An 18,634-nucleotide genomic window follows, 5' to 3' on the forward strand; every position below is an offset into this window, starting at 1 on the left:
CTTTTATAAGGGCACTGATCCCATTCATGAGGTCTCTGTCCTAACAACTTGGTCACCTGCCAAAGGCCCCACCTCCTAATACCATCACATTGGGGATTAGGATTTAAATATATGAATTTTAGGGAGACACAAATATTCAGTTTGTAAACAGCAATTACTGAAGAGAAAGAAATAAAAGGAAATCAGACTGAAAAAAATAAGTAGAATTATCTCTGTTTACAGATGACATGACCTTGTATATTAAAAATCCTGATGAATTGACCAAAAGCCTATTAGAACTAATAAATAATCACATTTGGCAAAGTTATAGGATACAAGATCAATTACACAAAAATCAATTGTATTTTATACACTTGCAATAAATTATCCAAAAATAAAAGTATAAAAGCAGTTCAACTCACAAAAGAATCAAAGAGAATAAAATAGGAATAAATTAACAAAGAATTTATATGCTGATCTACAAAATGTTACTGAAAGAAATGAAAGAAGAGCTAAACAAAAGGATAAATGTGCCATGGTTATGGTTCAGAAGACTTAATATAAAGATGGTAATAATCCCCAGGGTGGTCCAGTAGTTGAGACACTCCACTCCCAATGCAGGGGACCCGGGTTCAAAACCCTGGTCAGAGAACTAGATCCCACATGCCGCAACTAAAAAAATGATCCCTCATGCCACCATTCTACTCCTAGGTGTATACTACTAGGTATATACCCAAGAGAAATTAAAACATACATCCACACAAGAACTTATACATGAATGTTTATAGCAGCATTATAATAGGCAAAATTAGGAACAACCCAAATGTCCATCAACTGATGAATTAACAAAATGTGGTTTAGCCATACAATGGAATATTATTCAGCCATAAAAGGGAATAAAGTGCTGATGAATTCCATATCACGGACAAACCTCAAAAACATTATGCTAAGGGGAAGAAGTCAGTCACAAAAGACCACATATGCCATTATTTCATTCATATGAAGTGTCCAGGATAGGGAAATCTACAGAGACAGAAAGCAGATTAGTAGTTGCTTATGGCTGGGAGGTTGGCAATGCAGTGATAGAAGGGTGATAGCCGAAGTATGGGGATGCTTTTTGAGGCAATTAAAAATGCTCAAAATTTACTGTGGTGATGGTTGTGCATACCTGGGAATACACTAAATAACACTGAATTGTACATTTAACAGTATACTATATGAATTATATTTAATAAAGCTATTTAAAAATGTTTGGGGAGAATTCCCTGGCGGTCCAGTGGTTAAGATTCCATGCTTCCACTGCAGGGGGCACAGGTTTGATCCCTGGTCAGGGAACTAAGATCCTGCATGCTGTGCAGCCAAAAAAAAGAAAAAATGTTTGAGCCACTGACTATTGGGATTTGTTACAACAGTTCAACCCATAATCTCACAATCCATTTATATGCCTATTTTGATATATATCCTCTATACTCTGTTTTGCATGAATATAACTTTTTAAAAAACAACATTCTTTAATGTGTATTTTTCACTTATTAATTATAACTATCTTTCTGTCAATAAATATGCTTTTTTCACTTTATTTCCTACTTAGCATTTCATTTTTTGTTTTATTAGTTTAAAATCTTGAGTTGACCAACAGTTAAGCGTTCTTTTTCTTTCAATTTTAATTTTACCACAGCAATATCAATTTTTAAATTTTTTTCTATCACTTTTTGTTATGTTTTACCATCTCTCTAGCATATTTTATTTTATTTTCTAGCATATTTTAAATTTCCAACCTTCTATCTTTTTCTCTGAATGTTCCTTTTTATAGTACCCTATTCTTTTTCATGAACATAAAATCTTCTCTTGTGCCTTTGAAGATATTAATTATGGGTTTTTAAAAAGTCTTTGTCTCATCTCCACATTTTCTGCTTTCTCTGGGTTCTTTTCTTCGCACCCCTCACCCCCATTTGTTTATTTTGTTCTCCATCTTTCATCACACAGGGTTATTTTAAATGTATGTTCTTCACTGGCTTTTGTTCTTGTGTAAAAGTGAGACACTAAAACATGGCTGGAAACTATTTGTGCGGGGGTGCAGTATGCTAGATGGTGAGCACACTGTACAGCCAGGGAGTGGGGATCAGACTCCTTTGCTATGGTTCCTCGAATGTCAGTGTCAGGAGTCCTTTCTTCTCACCCTAGACGGTGTCTCCAGGCAGAAGTCCTCCAACCTCCTAGCCTGCACTCTTAGGTACGGCTGCCTGCATTCTGGTTGCTGGGAAAGGGAAGGGGGCTGGAGGTCACCCCACTCAGTATGTAGAGTTTCCTGTGACCTCCTTTTTATCCCCTTGCCTTACTTCTATCTTTAGCTATGTGGCCATCTGCAAGCCCAGAGCTTCTCCATTTCAGTCTCTTCCCAGGGCACCTTTCTCCCTTCAACCCACTCTGATCAGTTCTCCGTCCTGATCTCTGCCAGGAAGTCTCTTGTCCAGGTCCGAGATGGCCTCCATCTTGCTAAATCCAAAAGATCTTTTCCCATCCTCATCTTACTCAGCCTCTCAGAAGTATTCAATACAGTTTAGTATCCCCTCTTTCTAGGGAATCTTTGTTTATTCCATGACATGAGATCTCTATGCTCCCGTCCTTTCCACAGAATTCCCTGCTGCTATTCACTTCCCACAATCTTTTGCAAGTATAAAACAGACCTGCCACTCTCCTGCCTAAGCACAGGGAAGCAGCTCACCACACGTGGAAAGCATCCAGTTTTCTTAACATGACCCCAAAGGCTACACATCATCTCTCCTTACCTCTCCCTTCAGCTCATCTCTGACCACCCTCTGTGCACTCACTTTGCCCCAGCCAACCTGGCCTTTTTTCTTTGGCTCAAACACACCCAACTTGGTCCCCTGTGGGAGTTTTGCACTTCTGTTCTTCTCCATTAAACACTCTTCCTTCAGATCTTCCCAAAGCTGGCTCCTTCTCCTTAACCAATTTCCAACTCAAACATCACCTCCTCACCCAACCCAATGATGTGTTCCTACCACCATTACCTCAGCTCTGTTGTCACCATGACATTTAAAACTGTGTGATATTCAATGGGGAGAGGGAGGGTAGGAGGCAAATTAGAAGTATGGGATTAACAGATACAAACTACTATACATAAAATAGATAAGCAACGAAGATTTGCTGTATAGCACAGGGAATTAATTATACCCAATATCTTGTAATAAATTTCAAGGGAATATAACCTGCAAAAAAAAAAAAAACTGAATCACTGTGCTGTATACCTAAAATTAATACAATATTGTAAACCAATACTGTTTATCTATAGTTCAATAAAATAAAATAAAATGAAATTATGTGATATTATCATGATTACTTTTCATACACTTTCTGTCTGAATCCCCTACAAGAATGGAAGCTCCACATGGACAGAGGTATTGTCTGTTTTGCCTAAAAGTGCCATCAAGCGGTGCCCAGCACATGGTGGATCCTTAGTAAATGCTCACTGCATGAACACATGAAGTGGTTACACATGTGCTGAGCTCTCCATGGGAAATCATTGCAATACAGCACAAGAAGGATCCATTTTCAGCTCAGTATGCCACGTGGATGGAATGCTTCCCAACAGAACAGATGTAAAATGCTCCTTGACCACCATGGTCCCCAGAGCTATTCATCACCACACAGAGCACAGAACTTCTACCCAGAAAGGCAGAGGACGCACTTCACAGAGCCATTTCTCATCAGCAGAAAAGCAGGCCCCTAGCAAGAAGTAAAAAATCTTCCATAGAAATTAGTTAAGAAAAATTCACTTTGGACAAGTACACAAGTAAATACTAAGAATTTAGCACAAATCACTGCAGCATGTGGATAAGCAGAAAAATATCAAAACAGTCTAAAAGAGGCTACTCTCTTGTTCCCACTGGTTATGGGTTCTAGCCACGTCCTTGGTGTGAAAGAGCTAAAAGTTGCCATCAGAATTTGCTATAAATCTTTTAGTTTACATGTTATACAGATATGCATGGTAAACCGTATATAGATCAATCTCCCAAAAAGTGGTGACGAATTAGTCACTCTCAACCAATTCTTTTCTTTCTAATTTATTTTATTTTATTTTATTTTTTTATTTTTTCAATTGGCTGCATTGGGTCTTCGTTGCTGCACGCGGGCTTTCTCTAGTTGCGGACAGCAGAGGCTACTCTTCGTTGTGGTGCGCAGCCTTCTCATTGCAGTGGCTTCTCTTGTTGTGGAGCACCAGCTCTAGGCCCACAGGCTTCAGTAGTTGCAGCACGTGAGCTCAATAGTTGTGGCTCACGGACTCTACAGCGCAGGCTCAGTAGTTGTGGCGTACGGGCTTAGTTGCTCCACAGCATGTGGGATCTTTCTGGACCAGGGCTCGAACCTGTGTCCCCTCCGTTGGCAGGTGGATTCTTAACCACTACACTACCAGGGAAGCTCTCAACCAATTCTGACTTAAACAATGTTTCTCGATATTTCATATATATATAGCACACAAACGTGGGGACACTCCTGTGCTTTCTTTAAAGCGTGAACACTTTTTGACCCTAAAATTCTACTTTGAGGAAGTCAACCAAAGGAACTAATTAAGAATGTGAATTAATTTGAGGCTATAAGGATAGTCATTACAATATCGTTCATAATAGCAACCTAAATGTCCAGCAGTAGGATACTGGGTAAACCATCAAAAACTTATTCTGTGAGGAAATGTTTATTGAATGAGTTCATTAGGTTGAAAACCCAAGTTACAAAATAATATGACCTCGTATTTATGCTATATGTGTATATATAATACATCTATATATATAAATATGGAGAGAGAGAGCGAGAACAGGAAAGAATATACATACCAAACTGAGATTTCAAGAGCAGTTTCTCTGAATAATAATAATATGGAAGTTTTTTTTCATATGTGTTTTGTTTTTTGTTATACCAATCTAAATCTTCTGTTTTCCCTATAACGAACAGTTGCTACCATTGCAATATGAAAAAAAAAAGCCATAAAGTTTTAATCAAAACTTTGTTGGTGATCAGAATGGCCACAAACAAATAGGAAATACCCTTTACAGTGGTTCTTAATCAGTTTATCCCACCTGAAAGAGCAACACATCATGTACACATGGGCGACGACAGGTGCCTTTAAGCCTAAAACAGACTGATAGAGCCCAGCAGACACCTCTGATTTGGATCTTTCTTGACACAGTTGGAGCACCATTTCTTTTCTGCCTAAATCTGTCTAATCCTTTAACCCCCGTGAAGCTACTACCCCATGCTTCTCCCTTTAGTCCTCTTACCAGTGTTTCTATTTTTTTTCTTAGGCTCCTTGTCTTAGCTCGGGCTGTCATAACAAAATACCCCAGACTGGGTGGCTTAAACAGCAGAAGTTTATTTCTCACAGTTCTGGAGGCTGGATGTCCAAGTAAGATGCGGGCTGATTCAGTTTCTGGTGAGAGCTCTCTTCCTGGCTTGCAGACGGCACCTTCTCTGTGTGCCTTCACATAGCCTTTTCCTGATGCATGCACACGGGGGCCAGGAGGGAGAGCTCGCTCTCTTCTCACAAGGCCGCTTAATGCCATCATGAGGACACCACCCTTATGACCTCATCTAACAATAATTGATTCCCAAAGGCCCCATCTGTAAATATCAGCACAGTGAGAGTTAGGCTTTCAATATACGAATTTCGGGAAGGGGAAACACACTCAGTCCATAACCCTCCTCTTCTGATTAAATATGACTATTTTCCAAGGTTCTGTCTTGATGTCCTACACATTCTCCATCATTCACATACATCAGTGGTTTCCACCCCATCTTTTTTTAAATCTCATATATGACCCAAACTCCAACTCCAGAGCCAAATCTTTCCTGAGTCCCACAAACAGCTTAAACTCAAATGTCCTAAAATTTCTACCCTCCTCCAATCTCACTTTAGGATAAAGAAAAACAAAACACATACGAAAAGGGGGAAATCGCTCAATCCAGAATCTCAAGACCCAGAATTCATTCCTTAGCGTGAGGGGTGTGACCAGCCTTGTGTGGATTTAGCAGTGGTCCCAGGTGCTGATGTGCCCAGGGCCATGAAACCCACAGCCCTTGGCCTCTCTGACTTTGTAGACACCTCACTAAGTGGACTGCAAAAATATCCAAAATTTGGGAGACCTCTAGAAACAAGGGAGGCAATGGGAGACCTTCCTTCATCCGAATATCCCAAATGGCATATTATCTGTCTCCTTGAGGTTTCTTGAGCAGATCAAAGTAAAAGCAACCTTGGAACAAGTTACAATCCTCCTTCTCACCAGACGTGGCCTAATTCACATTAGCCCTGGAGATTTCTAGAGCATATCCCAAATTTCCTCTTTCCACTCTTCTTAGTAGCTCATGCTGTAGCCATTTCTCTCCCGGATTAGGGCTCAGCTTCTATTTTTCCTCCATCGCTCAAATTTCTCCTGAATCCCACCCACCGTCCATGCAGCCCCAGGAATGGCCTTTCCAACATGCAAACCTAGTGCATTTCACCCACTGAAAATCCTGGGATGGCCTCCCCTTATTCCGTGACATAGGATCATCCATGACTGGGCTCCACGCTTTTCTCACTCACTCTTGCTGCACGTGCTATTTCTGAGCAAGCCGTGTTCTGTGACCTCCACTTCCTTGCACGCGCATTTACTCACACCGTGCCTCCTGTTCCCAGCCTCCCAACTTCTCTCCTACCTGAGAACTTCCCTGGGAACCCTCCCCTATGCCACCACAGAGACTTCAGAGTTCCTTTCTACTCGCTCCCTGAGAGCCTCATGGTAGCCAGAACTTGCCGTATTGTGTAGTAAATGTTGACTTCTCTCTCCAGTGTATTGTAAACACCCAGAGGACAGCCACGGGGTCTTTTTGCCTTTCTACTCACATGTGATTTGGGGCTTGGACATAAATGATCAATAAATATTTTTGAATGAGTTGATGAATAAAATAATGAACAAACCAAAGAATGACTGAATGACACCAGTGAAGATAGACATGACCTCTAAGATTAAAATACCCTTCAAAAATGCTGAGGGATCCTTGTGGCCTTGGATAGGGAACATTGGAATTGGGGGAATAAAGAGATGAGAAGTTATTTGTGTTACATGGACATCGGGAGAGTCAGGGTAATTCGATGACAGAAAGATGTGAGATGCTGGCCTGAAGAGCTTTGCAAGCTTCTGTAATATTGATTTGGTGATTTTCCCACAGCCATGAGAAGGAGACACTGCAGCTCAGACCCACTGTTTTTTAGCAAATAATCTTCAAAAGATAACCCAGGGAAAACAAATCCCATTGAAAGCAACATTCTCCTAATCAGAGAGATGTGCCCTGCCCAGGCAGCTATTGGGCATCTTCTGCCATTTTATATTTCCTCTTTAATCAATCCCTGGATGCTACAGTTTTCAACTCGCAGAGATTTAAAGGCACTTTGATTAATGGACTTGATCAGTGTCCGCTCTTGTTTAACCACAGTGTTCTCCTCCACGTTTCACATTTCACACCCACATAGCACCATTCCCCTTTTATTACAGAAACTGAAGAATGTGATGGCCTGCCAGACAGCAGAGTAATTTATGCAAAATATATTTTTAAAAGGAGAGTGTATTAAAGCTTGAAAAGAACTCTGAGCCTGTTGCTATTTTAATTTTAAATAGGCTATGCAAACAATTAAATGTCAGGTCATATTGACACCATCAAATTTAGGAGAGTATAGATGGTATACAATCCAAGAGTCCTGGGGAATATTAAATCAGATTTACCAGGGCACTGAATCATATCTTGTTTTTGATATGAATCAACAGTATTGATTGGGTTAAAAAGGAGCCAACTTCCAAAAACCTCTACCTGCTACAAATGTTTCTATATGTACCACAATTCTTTAAAAAGAAATAAAAAGAAATAGAGATGAACTCCAAATATACTTAAGCACTAAATCTCTCTTTGGTCTTTTATTTTTCTCAAACCTCTCCTTCCTCACACCAGCCAATTTCAGATACTGACTTCCAGGAGGGGATGGATGAGAACAGCCAGTACTCAGGGCCAAGGTAATGGGTGCTGCTCAGCCTGCTTTAAGACAGTTTAATTTGGATATTTAGCTGAACTTTGCTCATGGCTTTGCACACCCAAGTCTCAGTCAGCCACACCAGTGTGCACTGTGTACTGTGTACCATGTAGTGTGTCCCTGGTGCAGCTCTTCTAGATCAGCAGCAAAGCTGAAAATCCCTTCAAAATGACACTGAAAAAACACAATGATCAGTGAATAAATATTCATTGTACAAAGAATTGTGCTACATCATAGATGTTCCATGATAAATATGACATTATTACTTGTTTGAGAAAAGGAGAAAACAGCAGAAAACGTGCCTTCTCTTAAATTCTTAGTTAGTAATTAAGATAAATTCCTATTTTCAGAGTACCTAATAACTGGTCATCAGGAGATGGACTAGAGTCAAGCTGAACGTCAGAAGGAAACGAGTTTTGCATCCAGAACTGGTTGGCGAGTAATCAATCCTGTGATGACAAAAGCATGGCACTGACATCCACTGCCTGTGGCAGACATCACTAATCAAATGCAGCATTTGGCCATCCCTTCCACAAATATTTACTGGGTGTTTCCTACATGTCAGCACTCTAACTGTCACAGCAGACACTGCAGTGGACGAGGTAAACAGAGTGCCCGTCCTGTTGGACCTTATATTCTAATGGGAGAGAAGGCAAAACGCAAGAAAAAGTATTTCAGATAATGTGAGGTGAGAAGACAATTAAACAAGGAAGGGAGATGGAATGTGGCTGAGAAGATGGAGGAGGGAAGGCGCTTTAGCTGGTCACCTCCTCTTGGTAGAGGTCACATCTGGGGAGAAACGTGACCAGTGGCAGAGGACCAGCCTGAGAAGGTCTTACTGACTCCTGTGCTCTGGGTGAATCCTGTACAAGCCATGCTGTGGACTGCAGAAAAGTCCACGGTAAAAAGCACACAGTGGAGCTGGGGGAACACATTTAACAACACCCAACAGCACAATATTCTGAAGTACCGAGTGGAAAGAAGAGTTGAAGAACTTGGATTCTAGTCTTCCTTTTAACCTTTCAGATTCTCAGTTTCTTCATCAGTAAAATAAGAGGGTTGAACCAGACGGTCTATAAAATCCTTTTCTAGATCCTATGGTCAATAATTCTAACTAAAAAGCAAAAGAGAGTTTTAGACAACTGGAGAGATGAGCTAGATGAAGAAGAGAAGTTCGTCTGTAAATGGGGTCATTTGAACAGTCAGAGGAAAAATAAAATGTAGGTACGGCTTCTTGGAGTCTTCTTGGTAATCTCAGAAACAGCCGCAATCTGCCCCTGGTTTTGCAAACAGCTTCAACTGCCACAGTGCAAAGCAGTATTCACCTTAAATTCTAGATGAAAACTAACTGGTGTGCTCTTCTCAGCCACACACATATTCAAAATCACCATCACCCCAGTCATCTGGTCATCGCAAACACAAAGCTACACAAAGGTAAATCACCTTGTTGTGGAATAAAGAGGAAAGAGTTACTAGAGATTCATCTGGAGAATCCACCTTTTACTGCTGCCTGCCAACAGGAGAGCCTGAACTTTCAGAAGTGCCACACACGAGAATTACAGGTTTGCATGGTAATGATGGGGCTGGATCAAGACTCACGTATTTGTTCCCCAAATTCCTGATCTTCCTTCCCAATGGCATTAAAAATAGATCCCAAGTGCATGACAATGTCCCTCTTTTTACAGGCAGTAGTTCCAGTGTGGGTCATCAGCCATTACAACAGATATTTGTTACAGTGATACTGTGCTTTTAGATGATAAATGATTGAAATTCACTTTGCGGATACAAAGTGCTTCATAAATACTTAATCTGCATAGAGACTTCGACTTAGAGTGTCTGACTCCATTTGGACTTCCCATCCAAGGCATGCAGGGTCCCTCTCTATTAGTACATCGTTCACGTTCCACACCAGCGTCTTCACAGCTCCCCCAGCTGCTGGTGGATGCTGACGTGCACATGGCCACCCAGCAGACTGAGATACCCGAACCAGCCAGGATGGTCTTTTGAGTCACTTAAAATTCACAAACAGCCCCACCAATTTACTGTTTCTCTACTTTTCCATGCTCTGGCACAAAGACGAAACTCTCTCTGTGACCCATCCCAGACCACAGGGACAGATGGTTTCATGGGAGGATGTTCTCTCCAGAGGAGAGCTCACGCTACCACTCCAGCACTTTGGGCCCACAAACTGTTCATCAGCCAAGTTATAGCTCCCACACCCTCCAGCTAGGAGCTAAACAGAATCACCAAGGGCTCATGTTCCCTGGAAACATATGAGAAAGGGCAGTGCAGATACCATCTCCTCTACCGTCCCCCCAAAGCAACAGTTTTGAAGACACTCACTCAACACAGCTTTGCTCTACACTTCAGAGAGCCTTTAGGGCCAGGTTGCAGTGTTCCTAGCCAGAGATTTGTGGTTAGTAATAAAGCACAGCAGGGATACTATCGTCTTCCTGGTCCTCAATCTTCTCATTTGTACAACGAAGGTCTGCATCTGTCTTTTAAGGCTTTCACATCGTGGAAACTAATTGGTGGATGAGCCTGGGTTCAAATCCCATCTCCAGCACTTATTGCTTATGTGACCTGGTTTTGATTTACTTGTCTGTGTAATGAAATAATATGTGCTTCAAAAGAGAAACAATTACGCACGTGAGTGCACTTATTAAACCGCAGTGAGCTGTTTCACCTGATATATACAGTAAGAGTCCTCCTCCAACACCATCCAGCACAGTTCCCACCCCATGGAGGTGCTCACTCAATACTGGATTGATTACTTGCTGGATTTAAGCTGACAACAAAATTGTACCTGTAGTGTAGCCCAAACTCTGCTTGAAAGAAGAGTTTATCTGGACCATCTCTGTTAAAGATGGAGACCCCAGACTAACCATACCTCCTCACTGGTGAAGTCTGGTTATAGCATCCAGACATGCAATATGAAGGATCTGAGTAAAGGAAAAAGAAAATCAGGTACTAGAGGGGAGTGTTAAGTGTACATTTTCTGTTTTGCTATCTTAGTTGCTTTAAGACAATTGCCATATTATTACATCTTGTGATTTTGTGGGTCAGAAATTCAGGCCAAGTTTAGCTGGGGGATGTTTCAGTTCCACATGGCATGAACTGAGATCAGTCTGAGATATTTAGATGGTGAGTAGGCTGATCTGGAAGATCCAAGACAGCTTCACTCATACTTGGGGGGCCTTGGCGTGAATGGCTGAAAGGCTGGGCTCAGCTGGATTGTCAACTGGAGCACCTGCACATAACCATGCCAAGATGGTGCTCTCGGGCTTCCTAGGTGGCGCAGTGGTTAAGAATCCGCCTGCCAATGCAGAGGTCACGGGTTCGATCCCAGCTCCAGGAAGATCCCACATGCCGCGGAGCAACTAAGCCCGTGTGCCAAAAAAAAAAAAAAAAAAAAAAAAAAAAGATGGTGCTCTCAGGGTAGCCAGAACTCCTACAAAGTAAGCTGGGGCTTTGAGGAAGTGTTCCAACAGACCAAGGTAGGAATTTCAAGGCTTCTTCCGACCAAGCCTTGGAAGTTATACCATGTCACTTTGGCCACATTCTATTGGTCTAGTGGTTCTGTTGGTCTACTAAGGCTGGTCCAGATTCAAGGGGATGAATAGCAAAGAATTTGCAGCCACCTTTAATCTACTCAATACCTGAACCTCAGTTCTGCTTTGTAGAACGAGCCGTGGGTACCACCCTTTCTATCCTCTCACCCTTCCCAATGTCCTGCCAATGCCTCATGTAATTAGAAAGCCCAGACTGAGATATCACCAGGGCAACAGAAAACCTCAACAGGTAACCCCAAGTGGAGTTGCCAGATAAAATACAGGATGTATAGTTAAATTTGAATTTCAAATAATTATAATAATAATAGTCATTTTTAGTATGCATTTTTGGAGACATACTAAAAAAAAACTGATCATTCGAAATTCAAATTTAGCTGGGTATTTTTCTTTGTTAATTCAGGCAACCCTACCCCCAAGTGACATACATGGGCCATGTAGCATTAGGAAGAAAAAATTTTCATTAATTTAAGCCACAGAGACTTGCGGATTGTTTGTTACCGCCAAATAGCCTAAATTAACTTAATTTCTCATTTTTGATGAAAAAATATTTTAATTAGGCTTAAGCACAGCCCTAATATTTGAAAGGAAATGGGCAGCTCCTCTGCATACAAAAGAGAAAACTGAAAGCTCTGGGATGTCATTTGAGAAGGAGAGATGGAGAGAAAACTGATAAAACACAGCCTCAGCCATCAAGGAATCTCTTGTCTATTTGGAAAATAAAATTTAAAAAAATGATGGTAGGGAGTAGTCCCGAGGGCATAGAAGTCATTGTGGGTTTGGAGGAGGCATGGAAGACTCTGTGGGAAAGGTAGGCTTGCCTGATCTGGGGATGGCCTGATAAGTAGGACTCAGACACTGAGGAGTTGGGAGCAGAAATGTGTGGGAAACAGCTCTGCCACGTTTGTCTGTTCTGTCACTTTCCAGCTTCTTCAGCACCTGTGGGCCCAGGCTTCTGGACAGAGATGAATATAGAGCACCAGGTGGCCACTGGGCCCTAGTTCACAGGACTGTTCGGATGCTGACGGATCATCTGTGCATGCCACCACACAGGCATCTGTGACTACCCTGGGCCTCCGAAGCCAGCGATGAAGCATAATAAAACCACCTTTGTGGGGAGTTGGTGTTTCAACACACAAATCCAAACATTTCTGCTAATATTTGCCTGAAATGTTAGTGTTATAGGAAATCTCCTTGATAGTAAGGGGCTGGCGCTCTTCATCTTCATGTGGCCCTACCCTATATAGCGCCACCCTTAGTGCATGGTGGGTGAAATAAGTGTGAGAATATAATCAATAGGACAAGGCTTTATATATACTGAGACCCCATTAGCTGCTACAGCTACTCCTTTAGGTCACCAGGGGGCAGCATGGTGTCTTGAACTATAAACTGTGGTTGGGGTTTCAGAATCAGTGTGGATGTGATTCTCAAAAACCAGTTCGTACCAGGATACCGGTCTCTGTCAACATTTTCCTCAGCCCACAGCAAAGGGAGACAGATAGAGGCAAACTAGTCATTCTTTTTCCTATAAAGCTATTCATCCAGTTTAGAGGAATACCCTTTGATCTGAGATTGTCTTTCCCTGATACGTGTTTTATCATTAAAACCTCCTTATGAAATGATGGCAACTATATGTGGTAGAGAGTTACTTTTTATTGCTAATATTCTTATTTAATCCAATAAGTAATGGCAACCTTCCAGTGTTCACCAGTGATTTTAGCAAATTACTTTTCGGGTTTGTGAAATCAAAAATCAGAGATCCATTCATGTAGAACCAGACAGGGCCCAGAACAAAAAAAGGGGTAGAAATAAACCTCACCTTTGGGTCCCCGGCCTTCCTTCCCACCACCCATCCTAGTCAACAGGTCAGCTCAGGGCCCTCTGCTCTCTCCCTGACCAACCTCTTCCTCTTAGTTGAAACCCAGTCTCAGGAAAGAATCTGCTATCAGTAGCTTAGACCTCAGTGAACATTTAAATCACTCCTTCTCTCACCCAGAAAAACTGGCCTTCTGATCTCTGATTCCAGAACGCAGGTGTGTGCAGCCAGCTCAAGAGTTTCAGGCATCAGTAGAAGAAGATGTGAGTTGAAAGGCAGTCAGGGAGTTGCTGAAATCAGGCCACCCAACGGGCCTGACGATCCCAATCTGCTTTATTAGGGAGACAAGAAGAGCTACCCCCAGAGCAAGTGGACCAGGTTCCCAGCCAGAAGCCCCCAAATGCTTATTCTTCCCTCACCTTTCTGAAAAGTCACAGGTCAAACCCATAAGTGCCTATGATATTCTGGTCCTGATAACAGAGAGCCTTCCATCCCGGGGACCAGCGCAGCCAGGGCAAGAGGTGACTCCCCAGATCATAAAAGCCTGCTTCAGTCACACACCAAGAGGTACTGTCCACAGTGCATGTGGAATACAGTACTACTTTTAGCAATGATTTCATCCAACAAATCCACAGGCCTGCACTGAGACCTGCCATGGGCGCCTTGGGGACACAAAGGAATATGAAACACAGGGAGGCTGCCTCAAAAATACTCCAAAACAATTGCCACAGTTGAAAAAGAGATGACAGCTAGTTTGGGAGACTTGGAAGGCTTCATGATCTGGGCCTGGAATAAAGGGCAGGGTTTTGACAGGAAACAAGAAGGGAAGGACCTGTTCAGCAAAGATACAGCCTGATCCAAGGGCTTGAGCAGAAAGTACAGGGTTGTGTTTAGGACACAGGGCCCATTTCAGTTTGGCCAAAATATCAGCCAAGTAGCAGGAAAACAGGGAAATGATAAGGAAAGCAGGAGGGCTTGGCAGGCAGGCAGAGGTGGGCCTGAATCCTTCGGCAGCCTCGGCTGACTCCCTAAGCTCAGCTCCTTGACCATCAAATGTGGATAATGGTCCTTACTCCTCAGAGATTTAGGTAAGAGAATGGGTGTGCAATCGGTATTTCATTTTAGTTTACAAACCCAAACAGTTAAAAAAAAAAAAAAAGAAAGAAAGAAAGAAAAAAGTTTTAAAGTAATTTTTACTTTTTTCTTACTCAATTTCTATTCCAAGCCTCATTCTCCCTGTTGTGAGAAATGTCATCCTATATAGTTCAAGGTTCTGGCTGCAGACATTCTGTGCCAAAGTGGGCCCACCCAGCCCTCAGTGCTGGCATGCACAGAGGCCTCTCTCATTCCACCTGCTCCTGACGGTATGACCTCCACTGACTGCTCCTCCACCAACCTCACTCCCGTGGAATTAGTTTGCTAGGGCTGCTGAAACACACAACCCCAATCTGGGTGGCTTAAAATAACAGAAATGTATCCTCTCACAGTTCTGGAAGCTGGAAATCTGAAATCAAGGTGTCCACAGAGCCATGCTCCTTCCAAAGCCTCTAGGAAAGAATCCTTCCTTGCCTCTTCCTCATTTCTGTCGGCAATTCCAGGTGTTCCCTGACTTGTGGCCGCATCACTCCAATCTCTGCCTCCATCTCTATGTGGTCGTCTTCTCTGTGTGTGTGTGTGATTCTTGTTCAAATGTCCCTCTACTTATAAGGACAGTAATCTATTGGATTAGGGCCCACCCTAATCTAGTATGACCTCATCCTAACTTGATGATATCAGCAAGACTCCATTTCCAAATCAGCTCACATTCTGAGATTTCAGGTGGACAAGAATTTGGAAGAGACACCTATGCCACTCAGTGTACTCTCTGAGAGGTGACTTCCAGCCCAGATTTCCCCTGCTGGTTCTCTGCCTCTCAAAGGCACCTGGACCTTTCTGGCCCTCTGCTATGGGAAGGTCTGAGACCTTCCCACCCTCCCCATGTTCTCCGCAGGGGCTCAGGCCCTCACCCTGCAGTCCTACAAACCCAGCCTGCCCCAGGAAACTTGGCTGAAGGTGGATGAGAGCAATGCAGCCTCCCTGGGCTCAAGCCCACCGCAGCCCCACACCCTTCCCTTCTCTTTCCCCAACCTGGGAACATTGCATTTATTTACCACCTGTGCTCCAAAGTCCATTGGGGAAGGCCTAAACTTCAGAAACTCAAAAGCCAAGAAAAGACCACTTGTTTCCAGAACTTTGGATTTCCTGACATATATTTTGATGGCTAAATGGAGCAAAGGGGTCTGCTAAGAAAATACCAGCAATAAAATAACTCAATTTGAAAATACCATCCCACTCAGTCTCCCGGCTCACTGAACGTGTGTCCAGATCTAGCGTTGTCCCCGGGGTGTACGTCCCACTCACCCAGGATGACCCATCATCTGAGTCTGCTTTGCTCTCAGCTCTAAAAGGCAACCAGGACACGATAATCGCCCAACAATAAACATCCTGACGTTCCCCGGTCCAGGGATACTAAACAACCGGAGATGGGGATTACAGCTCAAGCCTTAGAATCCAAAGTCTTGAACAAACAAGAAGTCTCTCCAACAAAGGCTTTTTTTTTTTTTTTTTACACAGGGCCATTGGTTATAATTTCAGAGAAACGCCAGCAGCGCTGTGCAGACTCCAAAGGTGTCTGGCAATTCGTGAGATAACACAGAGGCATCACCAAGGACTCGGACAACCAGGTCCCCTCGGGGGTCATCCGGCAGCCCTCTCCTCGCCCGTGGCCTTCTCTATTACTCTGACCCACACTCTGCAAGACGCTGTCCCACCACAAAAAGGACACTCGGCTTCCGTTCCATATTCTCGAAAATAAAAATATTGTAGGCTCCCCCACCCCACCCCCTCCCCTTGGGATTCATTCTTCCCGGCTGTCTGCATTTTGACTGTAGCCGGGAAGGCGTCTGATCCTGTACCTTGTCTGCAGGGCGGGCGGAAAAACAATGTGTTGTTCCACAGCCTGAAACCTAATTTCTGGTAGAAAGGTACCATCTGGTGGATATTGGGGAAACTGCTCACGTCCTGTGCTCGAAAAGGAGCATCTGAGGGCAGCTCACCCGACAGAATGCCAATGGAAACAGCACTCTGAGACAGAGCGAGAGCTCAGCCCCCAAATACGGGCTCTTTCCCTTAAATACTGGACTCCACATACAGCTATTCTCAGAACAACTCAGAAGCATCTAACGGACTCTGTGTCCTGGCCTCCTTTGTCCCGTTTACAATGACAGCCGTCCCCTTACCTGAGGTTTGGCTCTCTGCTGTTTCCGTTACCCACGGTCGGAAAATATTAACTAGAGAATTCCAGAAATAAACAATTCATATGTTTTTAAATTGCGCGCCATTCTGAGCAGCGTGATGAAATCTCGCGCGGTTTTAAGTCTCGCCCAGATGTGAATCAACCCTTCGTCCAGCGTAAGCGCCGATTGGTCACTTTGTAGCCATCCAGGTATCACATCAACAGCCGTGGTGTCGCGGGGCTTGGGTTCCAGTCACCTGTATTTTACTTAGTAATGGCCCCAAAGCACAGGAGCGGGGATGCTGGCAATTCGGATGCCAACCAAAGAATAAAGTGCTCCCTTTAAGTGAAAAGTGGAAAGTTCTCTATTTAATGAGAAAAGAAAGAAAAAAAATCATATGCTGAGATTGCTAAGCGCTGCAGTAAGAACAAATCTATCTGTGAAATTGTGACGAAGGAAAAAGGAGCCTGTTCTGATTTTGCTGTCGCACCTCGAACTGCAGAAGTTACGGCCACAGCACGTGGTAAGTGCTTAGTTAAGATGGAAAAGTCATTCGATTGGTACAGTAAGATATTTTGAGAGAGAGAAAGGCCACATTCATATAACTTTTATTACAGTATATTTTCTGATTGTTCTATTTTATTATTAGTTATTGTTGTTTATCTTTCACTGTGCCTAATTTATAAACTAAACTTCATCACAGGTAGGTATGTTTAGGAAAAACAGTATATGTAGGGTTTGGTACTATTCACGGTGTCAGGCATCCACTAGGGGTCTTAGAACGTATCCCCCATGGATAAGGGGGATTGACTGTAAAGCAAACAGCCCCTCGTTATCTATTCTTTTCCTTCCTGAAGTATAATTCTGCTCCCTTTATCACGGGTATTCATCTGAGAGTTGTATCTTGGGAAATCTAGTCATCCCTCATTCAAAAGCTTTCTGCTTGTGGAGTCCAACCCTCCACGGATAGATTCACACACTGTGCTTAATCCTTCTGTGCGGGTCCTCTCCCCAGCTCACCACAGCCCCTTCCTCTGAGACTCTACGCCCCTTATGAAGGTGGGGGTCCTGGCATGCTTGTCCACCAGCCCGGCCACAGTTGGTGGAGCTGGGATGGCCATCTCAGTCAAGCTGGGCAGCCAGCTAAGAATCCTGCCCTCCAGGCATTTGGAATTTGGGATCGGTATTCAGGAACCATGAACTAGTGCAGCTAAATCTGCAGTGAGGTGGACTCAGGTGCTGAGGGGCGGCTTCTGCCACCACATGCACGGGAAAGCAAGCAAGGCTGGCCGGCCGCGAGCAGACCCCAGCCCAGAGCACAGCCAGCTGCGGAGACCCTCCTGCCTTTGCTCTGGAGCATTCCATGTCGCGGGCTCCACGCTGGCCCTCGGACTTCGTGAGCCTCGCTTGTCTATCAGGGAATTCCCCTTTTACTACTGGAGCAGGTTCTGTGGTTACTTAAAATTAAAACACACACACGATGAAGATCTATCAGTAGATCCTGAAGCCTAAGCTCCAGACCTCTGAGGTCGCCTGGGGGATTCAGAGGACTTCACAGAAATAAAAAATCACTGCTAATCGATAAAATTCCGAGGGACTCCATACTCTATATAATATATAACATCTGTGATCAACAATGAGATAAGCCATCCTGCCCAGGCCTGCCTGAAGGTTCTGGCAAGGGAGGCGGCTACACCTCTGCCCACCGGAAGAGCAAGCTTTCTCGGATCATCTTCCACGATGTAAACGGTTTGGGGGAGGAAGTGCGTGGTGATGGAGGAAGGAGACACCCACGCCCCATCACAGCAGTCAGGCCGCAGTGGGGGGCAGACGAGGCAGCCAGAGGCTTCCCCGATGGTTCCTGGGTTCCCGGGGAGGCGCCTCTGCAGTTTAGTGGGCAGGCTGCGGGAGGGGAAAG

The 18,634-nt window shown here is 43.6% G+C and overlaps 1 pseudogene; it reads right to left on the minus strand.

Moving 5' to 3' along the window:
- Positions 1-17,837, minus strand: part of LOC130859161 (uncharacterized) — a 50,939-nt pseudogene extending 33,102 nt beyond the window's left edge.
- Between the last annotated feature and the right edge of the window lie 797 nt (positions 17,838-18,634).

The sequence above is a fragment of the Hippopotamus amphibius genome, chromosome 8 (assembly GCF_030028045.1).
Source record: "Hippopotamus amphibius kiboko isolate mHipAmp2 chromosome 8, mHipAmp2.hap2, whole genome shotgun sequence".
NCBI classification, from domain to species: Eukaryota; Metazoa; Chordata; class Mammalia; order Artiodactyla; family Hippopotamidae; genus Hippopotamus; species Hippopotamus amphibius.